This window comes from Cibotium barometz, chromosome 35 (assembly GCF_041138505.1).
Source record: "Cibotium barometz isolate CiBa-2024 chromosome 35, ASM4113850v1, whole genome shotgun sequence".
NCBI classification, from domain to species: Eukaryota; Viridiplantae; Streptophyta; class Polypodiopsida; order Cyatheales; family Cibotiaceae; genus Cibotium; species Cibotium barometz.
The window spans coordinates 4023457-4033787 of NC_141080.1; the positions used below are offsets into that span (position 1 = coordinate 4023457).

A 10331-nucleotide genomic window follows, 5' to 3' on the forward strand; every position below is an offset into this window, starting at 1 on the left:
AGCTTAAATTTAGTCTCTCTGAACCAAATGTGTGATCACCACATGTGTTACCCTTGAGGCGCTACGGCCATAGAATTGTTCACTAGGCACAACGGCCATAGAACGGCTCTCTCTCGAAGGACTCGGCCCTACGGCCGTGGGATTTGTCTCTCTCTGAGCATGCGGCGCTACGGCCATGTGCGGTGGGTCTCTTTCGTTTGGAAAACGGGCACTACGACCACACAGCACGATGGCCGTGTTGGGTTTGTTTCGTGGGGTGTACCGTTGTTTTGTGTTTAAAAAATAATAATAATAACGGGCCGGGTCGGCCCTCGTCGCTTGGGCGTGGCCGCCCGCCCGCCTGTGTGGGGAGCCTTTTTTTAAAAAAATAACGGGCCGGGCCGACCCTCGCCACTTGGGCGTGGCCGCCCGCCTGCCCGTGTGGGGAGCCTTTTTTAAAAAAATAACGGGCCGGGCGGCCGACCCTCGTCGCTTGGGCGTGGCCGCCGCCCGCCCGTGGTGGGGAGCCTTTTTTTAAAAAAAATAACGGGCCGGGCCGACCCTCGCCGCTTGGGCGTGGCCGCCCGTCCGTGGTGGGGAGCCTGGCCACCGCCGTTTGGTTGGTCGCCCGCTGGCCGCCCGCCGCCGCCGCTGGCATGGCCGCCCGCTCGCCCGTCCGTGGGGAGCCTGGCCACCGCCATTTGGTTGGTCGCCCCGCTGGCCGCCCGCTGGCATGGCCGCCCGCTGTGGCTGGCCTGGCCGCCTGGGCTGGTCCATGGCTCAGGCAAAACAATAGCAGCTCCACACGCCCGCCGTAGCTGCCTGGGCTGGCCATTTGGGCTGGTCTTCGCCCCCCCTTTCAAACGTGGTCTTCGCCCCCACCCACTTAGACGTGGACCCACTCAAACGTGGTCTGCTCCAACAGTCGTGGGGCTGGTGTCGCCCCCCCCATGCAGAGTTCATTTAACATTTAAGCCACGGGTCCTGGGCTGGTTTTCGCCCCCCCACCCCCACACATGGTAGTGCGTATCAACATGCTTTCGTGGGGCTGGTCTGCGCCCCCCACGCTGATCAGTATTAGCAACGGGCACATTTGCTTTTCTTCGCACATTTGTGCTCTTCGCCCCACTTCTCAGACGATGACCACTAGATGCAGTGGGGCTGCTCTTCGCCCCACCCCTGCCACCTCCTTCACACACAGTATAGAGGCGACTTCTCTGTCTATGAAACGAATTTCAACGCAGAAAAGAAAAAAACGAAAATTGCTTACCTGCAATTTGCTTGCTGTGTGTGACGGCAGGGGGAGAGAGAGAGAGAGAGAGAGAGAGAGAGAGAGAGAGAGAGAGTTCTTCCCTTCCATTCTATCTTGGCCGCCTCCCTCCACACACTCCATTGGAGATAAAGATAAGGAGATGAATGGTTGAAAACCATCGAGTGGGCTCCGGTCTCCCGGTCACGTGCGGACTCTGACGATCCCATCGAACCACGCTCTGATACCAGTGTTAGATATCCATAACGCCGCTACGGGCGTTACCACAAGAGGGGACGGCCTCTGGCTCACCACCCAGCCGCCATAGACGAAGAATGAGGATTGCCCCTCATCCCCCAGAGTGTTAGATATCCGTAACGCCGCTACGGGCGTTACCACAAGAGGGGACGGCCTCTGGCTCACCACCCAGCCATAGAGGAAGAATGAGGATTGCCCCTCATCCTCCAGGCTATATAGTGTGTGGCCTGTCGTCCACACTAGCCTGGCCGCCCATGACTCCGCATGGGTGTCCTCTCCCACTAAACCCCGGATATGGCCATCCGATCTGCCGTCGGTCACAGGCGTTACAGCCTACGTGACATTACCCCCCCTTAAGAAGAGTTTTCGTCCTCGAAAACAAACTGGGGAAACCTTTTGGAAATTGCACTACGGCGTTTCCAGGTAGCTATCTCCTCATCCCTATCTGTCCATTTAACAAGTACCTCCTGGTACACTTTATGTCGGGTTTGTCTATCACGATACTGTAGAATCTTTTCAGGTTCATGTGGTAACTTTGGTGGCTCTATCAAGTCCACCAAAATCTCTGGAGAAACTGCGTTCTCTAACCCGTGAACTGATTTCTTCAGTTTACTGACATGGAAGACATGATGGACTTGAGAACTTTCCGGTAACTCAAGTTTATATGCTACGTCCCCAATCTTCTTAAGGATTTTAAAAGGACCACAATATCTCGGAGAAAGTTTATTACACTTTCCCGTTTTCATGGTTTCTACTGCGCAGGAACCTTGAGGAATACAAAGTCACCTTCTGCAAAGGTCACCTTTCTACGTCCTTTATCCGCATAAGTCTTAGCGCGATCCTGAGCGCTACGAATGCTCTCACGTGCGGCTCTGTGCATATCATTCATATCTTCAAGGAAATCCTTGACAGATTGAATCTTCTCCTTTTCTAGGCCTACAGCCATCGGAGATCTCGGCTGGAATTCATACATTAACATGAATGGTGTAAATCCAGTCGTCGCTGAGTGTTTGGAGCTGTTATAGGCAAACTCCAATAAGGGCAAGTACTCTTCCCAATTAGATTGCTTCTTACTAACATAAGAATGCAACATATCCTCTAGAATTTGGTTAACTCTTTCAGTTTGACCCATCAGACTTCGGATGATCTGCCGTACTCATACTCAGAGTAGTATCCAACTTTTTGAAGACTTTCCTCCAAAAATGACTGTTGAACTTTCTATCTCTATCCGACACTATATCTGCGGGCATGCCATATAGCTTATAGAGATGTTCAATAAAGAGTTTTGCCAACTCTGGCATTTTTACAGTTTTCTCGTGGTAATAAACTTTGCCATTTTAGTTAACCTGTCCACTACCACCCACACCGAGTCATTCCCTCGACTCGTCTTGGGTAAACCGGTAATGAAATCCATGAAAATGCTTTCCCATTTCCCTTGAGGAATCTCCAGCGGATGGAGTAGTCCTCCAATTTTAAGACGTTCATGTTTATTGACCTGGCACTTACTGCATTTCAGCACATAAGTCTGGACGTCCTTAAACAAACTAGGCCAATAAAACTATCTTTTAACTAGTGCATAGGTCTTCTAAATCCCAGGATGACCCGCACTTGGACTATCATGACTTTCTTTAAGAATTTGGGCCCGAAAGTCACCAATAGTTGGTACACATACTCTACCCTTGTAAAGTAAGTACCCATTCGTCAATGGAGTAATTAGCATATTTCTCCCATGTGTCCGGTCGAGCTCGACCGCCGCTACGGGCAATCCGACGTGCCATTACAGGATAAAGAGTTTTCGTCCTCGAAAACAAACTGGGGAAGTTATTGGTAAGCAAATGTCTAGTAGTACTCACGCAAGCCGTTATTTTGGCATTCAACCAAAACCCCAAGGTAAATTTCATGCCTTGATTTTGCATCATGTCATTAGCACAGAAGCTAATGTACTGGAGAGCACTCTAGTAGCGCAAGTTCTTAGACTATGCTACTAGATATTTGTAGACTACGCTACCATGTTGCATCACCAACTTGTTAAAACTTCTCCTTGGAAAGCTCTACGGGCATAGGAGAAATAAACTAGAGCCAATCTAATCATGCATCACAAGGATTAGTTCCAAAACTGAGATATACTTTCTCTCTTAGAGTAACATCTTTGCACAAGCATATGCTCTAGAATCTTGTTGAGTTTCTAACTACCATGAATCTACGGATGGTTAAGCTCCACTCTAACTCAGAGTAAATGTAACTTTTTGAAGATTTCCCTTCAAATATAACAATCAAACTTCCTATCTCTTATGCCATACTATATATGCGGGCAGACCACATAGTATGTGGAGATGTTTGATAAGGATTCTTGCACCACTACGAGTGTCTGGAGTTACATCCAATCACTTACAACTCTTTGTTGCTATTACCAGACACATCCCTTCAAGTATTGTCTAGACTCACACAACTATTCGAGTTTATGTGATATTTGAGGATATCCCTCCTTTCCCTCAAGAAAGGTTTTTGTCCTCAAAAACTCTACTCTCAAGCAGACTATGCGCTAGTGTCATAGGTCCAAGAACAAATCTAGACCGTGTTTAATATCATATGTTATATTCTTGAGTCCTTCCAAGAAACTTTTAAACATCTTGCAATGAAGATGTGGTATAATGTCTACGCACATATAGTGGTACTATTGATAAACTGCTTTGCAACAGATCAGTGGTTTCACACATGTAACAAAGTGCTTCATTGTTGCATATTATTACCCTTCATAAACGATTACACACTTATGAATTATCTGGGTGGGTTGTACCATCTATCAAGAAAAATTCCAAACTACTAATAACCACCTTATCAATCCACAGATAATGACTGAGCTTGCTACGAAGCCATAGGTTGCTAGATAATTGATGGTAATTACACAAGCCTAATGTCTCATTACTTCATACATTCAATATAAATGCAAACATCACAATACTTCGTGATGATAAAATTAGGAATTTCATCCTATCCCTGTTTGGTGTTGGTATGAAGTATAACTATGAGAACATTATTTGCTGCCTCCTCATTATAGCGGCAAAGCTATCTACCCATCACAGGTGGCAATCTCTACCAAGCTATAACCAATGACAAGCAAATAAACGAGTACTCTTGTAAGAACTTCATAACCATATCTCACACCAAATTCATAATCACTACGGATTAAATGCCAGGGCTTGCAAAATTGAATATTGTCTGATAGGTAGAGGGGATCATCAAACTACGGATGACCTTGACAACTCACTAGGACTAGTGATGTGTAACTTTTAAGTTACTCCACTCTCCTTGCTTATTCCATACCATCGAACAAATCGGTCCCTCGATTTGAGCAACGTCAACATATTTATGAGTACCTCGATACTCATGGATTGTGGTTCGGTAATTTAAAATGTTGATCTAGAGTATCTTTCACTCGAGGATCTTAATTTTATTAGCAGCTATGTATTAGTAGTGAGTAACTATGTGCCCACTATCATCACACTAGTAGCTCCATACTAGTCTGTGAGTAACTCCGTACCCAATGGCGTACCTCCCCCGAGTGGGAGTACCATATACAACCATCTATAACAAGATGCTTAAGTCACTTTTGCTGCTAAGAAGTGACTACACAAACATGAACGTCTTAAGGTTGGAGGACTACTCCATCCGCTGGAGATTCCTCAAGGGAAATGGGAAAGCATTTCCATGGATTTCATTACCGGTTTACCCAAGACGAGTCGAGGGAATGACTCGGTGTGGGTGGTAGTGGAGAGGTTAACTAAAATAGCAAAGTTTATTGCCACGAAGAAAACTGTTAAAATGCCAGAGTTGGCAAAACTCTTTATTGAACATCTCTACAAGCTATATGGCCTGCCCACAGATATAGTGTCGGATAGAGATAGAAAGTTCAACAGTCATTTTTGGAGGGAAGTCTTCAAAAAGCTGGATACTACTCTGAGTATGAGTACGACAGATCATCTGGAGTCTGATGGTCAAATTGAAAGAGTTAACCAAATTCTAGAGGATATGTTGCGTTCTTATGTTAGTAAGAAGCAATCTAATTCTAGAGGATATGTTGCGTTCTTATGTTAGTAAGAAGCAATCTAATTGGGAAGAGTACTTGCCCTTACTGGAGTTTGCATATAACAGCTCCAAACACTCAGCGACTGGATTTACACCATTCATGTTAATGTATGGATTCCAGCCGAGATCTCCGATGGCTGTAGGCCTAGAAAAGGAGAAGATTCAATCTGTCAAGGATTTCCTTGAAGATATGAATGATATGCTCAGAGCCGCATGTGAGAGCATTCGTAGCGCCCAGGATCGCGCTAAAACTTATGCGGATAAAGGACGAAGAAAGGTGACCTTTGCAGAAGGTGACTTTGTATTCCTCAAGGTTCCTGCGCAGTCAGAAACCATGAAAACGAAAAAGTGCAATAAACTTTCTCCGAGATATTGTGGTCCTTTTAAAATCCTTAAGAAGATTGGGGACGTAGCATATAAACTTGAGTTACCGGAGAGTTCTCAAGTCCATCCTGTCTTTCATGTCAGTAAACTGAAGAAATCAGTTCACGGGTTAGAGAACGCAATTTCTCCAGAGATTTTGGTGGACTTGATAGAGCCACCAAAGATACCACATGAACCTGAAAAGATTCTACAGTATCATGATAGACAAACCCGACATAAAGTGTACCAGGAGGTACTTGTTAAATGGACAGATAGGGATGAGGAAGTAGCTACCTGGGAACGCCGTAGTGCAATTTCCAAAAGGTTTCCCCAGTTTGTTTTCGAGGATGAAAACTCTTCTTAAGGGGGGGTAATGTCACGTAGGCTATAATGCCTGTGATGACCGACGGCAGACCGGATGGCCATATCCGGGGTTCAGTGGGAGAGGACGCCCATGCGAAGTCATGGGCGGCCAGGCTAGTGTGGACGGCAGGCCACACACTATATAGCCTGGGGGATGAGGGGCAATCCTCATTCTTCCTCTATGGCTGGGTGGTGAGCCAGAGGTCGTTCCCTCTCGTGGTAACGCCCGTAGTGGCGTTACGGATATCTAACATTTTGATATGTACAGTAATTGTATGTTATGTCTCACGTGAGCCAGAGACTGGTGAGGGGGTGGACCCAGTCGCTTCCACCTCGTCCATGCATGATGTGGACGCCCCCTTCGACTTAGACACCTTGATGATGAAATACAAAAACTTTGAGGGTTGTAGTCTGTCTGCTACTGAAAAAACTGATGTGCTTTTGGTGATGGAGGCATCCTGAGGGAAACACCTGGTTCTGAGATCACACAAGGTAATTTTGGTTGTTGTAACATGTTATCCTCACACATGATTATCCATGATCATTGTGATCATATTAACTACCTGTGCTCCTAACTTGATTTCCTATTGCTATCCCAGGTACTGATGTCATTAAGACATTAAGTCATGTTAGTGCTCCAACTGGAGAGCCAAGCCGCGTCGACAAAGGTGTACATACTGAAGAGGAGTTAGACCCAGATATGGAAGAGACCCTCCAATTTGTTGCAGGAGAGCTCCGAAAGAAGAAGAAAAGGTAGGTGGAGGATGGGCCTCTTTGGGACCCCAAGAAAAGTACTAACCCAATTTTTCCCAAAGCCCGAGCATGCAAGAAGCTTTAGCTTCTTGCAACTTTGTAGCTTTTTGCTCATGCAAGTCGCATTATTTTGCGGCAATATAATATATAAGTCCTTTGTCTCAGTGTCTGTGCGTGTCTTGACCATCTTAATTATTGTGCATGTAGTTAAAATTCAAGTTGTTGGCTTGAAAACCCTACCACCCATAGTGATGAGGTAGAGCACATTGAGCACTGTCCTCCATGCTATCAGTTTCGACGCTTCAATGACTCTTGAGACCTGGCAGTCGTTGTTGACTTCAACAAGGTTCTTTTGTGCGTGCACGATAAGCGTGGGACAAAGATTCCCCCAAATGTCTCAACGCTGTACTTTTCCAAAGTCCGTGGTGAGAATGAGAACATCACCTATTACGTACGGTAGGATGCAGAGGTGTTCTTACTTGCGTTGAGTCAGGTTGTTGCAGAGGTATTTGTGTGGACCTCCCACAGAGGCAGGGAATTGGAGACAGTCATGGATAAGTGCATGCCTCAAGCCAAGAAATGCATGAGTGGATGGCTGTCGCAAACCGCTTGCCATGTTTGCACTTGGCGCTTTGATAATCCTCCTAGGCCAATGTTCTTGAAAAACCTGGATACCTTCTGGCATCTTTTCCCGAAATTCAATAAGACAAATACACTTGTGCTAGATGACTCATTGTATAAAATGTACTCTAATGATCCTGCATGCTATGTGATCCTTCTTGAAGTGGAGAAGCAAACTGAGGGGCAGTGGGAAAATTTTCTGAAACATGATGTGGCTGACTTTGTGTTGCAGTGGTGGGCAGAAAGTGCTAACAGAGCAAAAACTGTCAGAGAGTGCCCTTTTGATGTCAGGGATGATGCCTTGCAATGGTCGAATTGGAGAATCATGCGGAACAATGTTGAGGAAATGAAAGAAATTGAAGCCCCCATGTTGTCGAAAATTACCCCTAACCAGGATCCTAAAGAAAGAAAGTATAAGTGTCCAAAGAGTAAAATAGCAAATTAGAAGTGCTTTTGCTGGCATTTTTCCCATTGTACAAAGGACTGCCTGTAGCCCCTTCACTGCCATGACACCATGCCCTTACTGTGTAGCTTAATGTACTCTAACACCGTGCCTTTATTGTGTGGCTAACTTCCAACACTCCTTGACATATATACAAATAAAAATGGTTTTGACCTTGGAACGATTTTGTGTCGATCTGGTGTCATTTTCTTTAGTTTATATTGTGGTTGCATTTTGTGGACTCTTAAGAAAGTGATGGTCTGAAAGTGCTTGTCTAGGTACTGAAGTGCTTGTCAAGTGGTTTAAAAGTGCTGGTCTAGACACTAAAAGTGCTGGTTTAAAAGTGCTGGTCTAGACACTAAAAGTGCTTGTCAAGTGGTTTGAAAGTGTTTGTCTAGGTATTGAAGTGCTTGTCAAGTGGTTTGAAAGTACTTGTCTAGATACTAAAAGTGCTTGTCTAGGTACTGAAGTGCTTGACAAGAATTTCTCAAGTGGTCTGAAAGTACTAAACATGTGCTTGTCTAGGTACTAGAAAGTGATGGTGGCTAATTGCTGGTCAGGTAATCTGAAAGTGCTTGTCAAGATGCTTAAAGCGCTTGTCAAGTGGTCTCTGGAATGCTTGTCTAGGTACTAAAAGTACCTGACAGGTGCTTACCATGTGGCCTCCAAGTGCTTGTCAAGTGCTTGTGTAGGTACTTCAATTGTTTGGGAAGTGCTGGTCAAGTGGTCTGAAAGTGCTTGTCTAGTTACTTAAAGTGCTTGTCTAGGTACTTAAAGTGCTTTTCAAGTAATCTGAAAGTGCTTGTGTAGATCCTAGAAGTGCTTGTGTAGGTACTAGAAGTGCTTGTCAAGTGGTCTTAAAGTGCTTGTCTACTACTGAAAGTGCTGTCAAGAGTTGAACATGCGAAATAGTGCTTCTTAGGAGGACGCATCGTGCTAGCTTGAAAGTTAGAACTTATAAGTTCTCCTCTGAGGGCATGCTATTATAGATTTGTTCAAATACATCATTTGACAATTCATATACATTAGGCTCACCTTCTACCGAGCACATCAGAAACCTGATGCATCGCACCAGGTGGGAGTAGATAAAAGCAGGGGGCTTGTCATCCAAAAGAATCTAGGTGTCATCTTGGCCATTTACCTTGTCGTAGAAGAGTCCCTCAACGACAAATGAGTTCTTTTGAATACGGTTATGCCATTCATCCCTTTCAGATTTGATGGTCAAGCGCTTGGTTTTAGTGCACTTCAAGATGTAGAAGTCTGCACACCTGGCTCTTCTGCATTCACTACGAAGTTCTGGCCAACCATCAAGGCATCACTTAGGTCGTCATGGTGGCCAGCATACATGGGAGCTCCTGGTAACTCATCATCGCTAGATGCTTCTCCATCATTTTGAACATTGACAGTCGGTTGTATTCGCAAGTACTGCCACCTCTCAACGTGGTCCTTGTTTACACATCTCCTCCATTGGCCTTTCATGCATGCATGGCAAAAGTAGGACAATGGTCTGCACCGTAGCCCATGCATATCTGATTGACTGTAGCCGTTGGCACAGTGGAAGGATTGAGACCCTTTGATCCACATGCAATCCCACTCTCTATCTATGTCTACATCACCGAGCTTGACCTCCCAGAATCTACGATCGACTTTCTTCCCTGTCTCAATGGACATTCTTTCTTGAGGGTTGCGTTGAGAAATGCCACCACACTTGAAGCGTTATGTAACACCCATCCGTCAGATTTCAGCTGCTCCTGTGTGAGCTCTTTTGAGCACCACACCAGCTCCATCATGCTCGCTCTTCCCATGGTCGGATGTGAAGAATCTGTGCAAGCATCATCTCAATACCTATCATATTAAAGTATCGGCTACAAAAAAGAAAGGACGCCTTGCTTTGAATTGTGAAGCAACGCCATCCAGTGTCGCTTGACACTGCATCCTTGAGCTTTCAGCCACTCATTGTGCAAAAGAAAGCAGTGCTACACAAACAAAGTGTCGTGGATTTTGTCATCAGAGATGTAGAAGTGGGTTGTCTTCTGAATGGTACCAAGCACATCACGCAGGTACGAAATGTGGACCAAGATTATCACCTGAGTTGAATACCAATGCATTGACTGAATTTCATTCTGCACCTTGAAGGAGTAATTCTCTGCAAAATCCATTACCGACACCACTACATCATCTAAAAATTTATCCAAACACTCTTTGAATTGTTCAGCT

At 45.3% G+C, this 10331-nt stretch overlaps 1 pseudogene; it reads right to left on the reverse strand.

Annotated features, from left to right (window-relative positions):
• Positions 1-9069: 9069 nt before the first annotated feature.
• LOC147618070 (uncharacterized) lies at positions 9070-9785 on the reverse strand (annotated as a pseudogene).
• Between the last annotated feature and the right edge of the window lie 546 nt (positions 9786-10331).